Here is a 3,016-nt window from a genome sequence, read left to right as displayed (position 1 = left end):
CTGAGAGCACAGCCTTCCTATGGGGCGAGGGGTGCTCCACCACTGCACTGTGGCTGGGACCCACACCATGTTCCCTTTTCAGTTCCATCCATGCAGACTCGCTTGCCTACCAAGATTAGTTAACGATTCTCCCCTCCATGCCCCCGAGCAACATGAACGAGTCCTGGGGGCCCAGGATCTGGCCTGTGGGCCCATCTTTGGGCCCCTGAAGATCAATCCCTGACCATGCCAAGGAGAAATGTGCTGGTCCTGAGTTGCCTGAATCCCTATGGGGTTCTTAAGCAGGTTTAATGTTCTTCTGCTTCCGGGTGTGCCCTGATCTGATGGAGCAGCCAGGCAAGCAGCACCAGGGAGGGCTGGTAAGCAGGGAGTCATAGTCTTTAGCACCCCTTAGTCCTCCATGGGTCTTTAAGAGAAAAAGTTTGAGCCCCTCTCTGTGCGGAAGCCCTGGTGTGGTATATGCACCAACAGGGGGGAAGCAGCAGCTCCTGAGAGCCCCGGGTCAATCATCTCTCTCAGCAGCGACAGGCTGGAGAGGGTAAGGAGAGGAAAACATCTAGATGAAGGAAAGTTAGCATTCTGGTCATCTCTCTCCCTGTTTCTGGAAGGCAGCCTACCTGGAATGTCCAGCCTCTGGGGTCACGTATATCCCCCCGGGACCCACCATCTCCCTGTGGCTCCCACAGTCCAGGCCAGAGTTGGGAAATGTTTGTGTGGGAATGAGCAAGACAAAAACTGGAGTGTTGAAGCTCTATGGAGAGGACAAAGGCACACAGTGGGTGGAGAAGCAATATGGCACCTGCAGTCTCAGCTCGGGTCTGCGGCGATTAGACGTGCCCCAAGGGAGCTCGCAGGCTGGTGCTTTGTCCTCAAAAAGCTCCCAGTTTACTGACAGCAGTAGCTTTTGGGCTCGTGAGGGTAAAAAGTCTCTCCAGGAGCTCAGGAGCCTGCTGATTGCCAGAGATGTGAGAGAGGGAGAAAGAAACCCCTCCACATACCCTTTTTGCTGGACTCCAAGCCTCTCAGGGTTTGTCCTCTGCCAATATCTTGCTCCTTTTTGATCTGCTCTGCAACTGCTTTCTGCAGAATCTCTTGTAGGTTCTGGCACTTTTCCCTTGGAATTACACCTGATCTATGATTGTTTAAAAATATGGAACAGTTCATGAATTTGTGTGTCCTCCTTGTGCAGGGGCCATGCTGAATCTTCTCTGTATCGTTCCAATTTTAGTATGTGTGCAGCCAAAGCTAGCACTGAGTCCCATCTTTAAATTGAAAGGATTTGACTACATGGTGTCTAAGGTCCCTTCTGGCTATAAAGATCTTTGATTTTGTTTTTTGAAAAGGCCTAGGTACCATGAACTATTCTCACATATTAAAAAAAAGAGAATTTAAAAAGAAAAAAATAGGATAAGTTGAAAATGTAAAGAATTCAAATTTAGTGAAATTTTTAGGAAATGTAGATTAAAATCATCTGCAGGGTCGACATGACATTTTCAATATGCTGAATTATTTGCTGCATCTATGTGAGGGTGAACATCCACCATATTTTTCACTCATAACTCTGAGGGCTAGTGACACAGTTCATTTCCTCATTTCAAAAAGATTGATTTCAGCTTCGAGAAAAGGTGTGCGTGAGCTGGAAAAAATGAATGTTTATGGGAACCAGGAGCATCAGTTCTCATTCTATTAAAGCATTAGCTTATGTTCCACTTAGACCTTGCTTACTAAATTCAGGGTTGCTCAGTCTTTCATCTAAAAGACCATGTGTTCATGAAAAGGAGCAAGCTGTTTCTTTTAATCCAAGAGCCAAATGTAAAGATTCCTCAAGTGTCAGTTTGAATTTTAGTGTGCATGATCTTAAATCTCATGGCTTGTATCCACTTAGAGTATGCTTCCAAGAGCTGCTAGCACACTCAAAGTCTGCAGTCATAGGAATAACCAAATAACCAGAAAAATGGCCCCCCACAAAGGGTGGCTCTTTGGCTCAGGGATTATTCCAGGGCCCACTGACCTCTCCAAACCCGCTTTCTATTAGGCTTCTCTGCTTCATTTGTTTGAATGCCTCTTTGATCCCAGGCGTCTTTCCAATGAAATGGAAATCTGATCAAGCCCTTTCCTGAGATGAAGCTTCTGTTAACAGCTGCTTTGGCACCTTGAACTGCAAGCAAGAACCATCACCTGCTCAACTCATGTGCCATATAAACCTTCAAGAAAGAAGAAGACAGCAGATGCAAAGCAGATTATGATAAGAAAAGGAAATGTCTGCCAAGATATGTGAAACAAAATATAATGATCATCTTACATTTATGAGTCATTTTCCCAGACACAATCTTTTTTTGATTTTCAGAATTAGGCAAGTGCTCTTAGCCTAGTTTTAAAATGAGAAAGCTGACACTCATAGAGGTAGTATATGGTCTCATTGTTTTGGGGAAGCTATATAATTCCTGTGGCTGCAGATCAAGGTCTCAGGCACAGCTTTGAGCAAGCACAGCCAATGGGATATAAGATATTCTACCCTAAAATGTATGCCAAAACTTTATGCAATATGGTTCCTGGATTAAATGTCAATTTTATTCATTTAACACGTTTTGTGGCCACCTACTTTCCCCATTCTCAAGGAGCATATATACCAAGTCTACCTTGTTGTCCGCTATGCTATACTTGAAATTTAATGAAAGCTCAGTGGTGAATAATAATTGCCCCACTACTCGCCCAAAAGTTGACTTTGTACAAATTGGCATTAACAGCCTTCATTGAGACATTTCGATGGTATCTACTGCAATACTGTCATAATAACTCTCCAAATATGATGACTACAATGTAAAGGGTACCCCCTGGAGTTGTGCCAAGTACAACCGTGCAGACCCATAAGAGGACAGCCTTGGCTCTGGGAAGGTTTTACAACTCAGAGGAGGGAATCCTGCAGGGAGGCTAACTTTTGCATAGATGGAAAGAAAGAAAGTTTGGAGAAATAAGCACAATCTACGTGAGGCTGGTGCACAAGCAGATGTAAATG

At 44.6% G+C, this 3,016-nt stretch overlaps 1 non-coding gene across 1 annotated transcript; it reads right to left on the bottom strand.

The window, feature by feature from the left end:
• Positions 1 to 1,144: 1,144 nt before the first annotated feature.
• On the bottom strand, positions 1,145 to 1,252 carry LOC138385524 (U6 spliceosomal RNA). Its single transcript, XR_011233757.1, has one exon. It is a non-coding gene; the product is annotated as a U6 spliceosomal RNA (small nuclear RNA).
• Between the last annotated feature and the right edge of the window lie 1,764 nt (positions 1,253 to 3,016).

This window comes from Eulemur rufifrons, chromosome 6, assembly GCF_041146395.1.
Source record: "Eulemur rufifrons isolate Redbay chromosome 6, OSU_ERuf_1, whole genome shotgun sequence".
Classification (NCBI taxonomy): Eukaryota; Metazoa; Chordata; class Mammalia; order Primates; family Lemuridae; genus Eulemur; species Eulemur rufifrons.
Note: the sequence above shows the minus strand (reverse complement) of the source record. Positions and strands in the feature narration are given on the sequence as shown.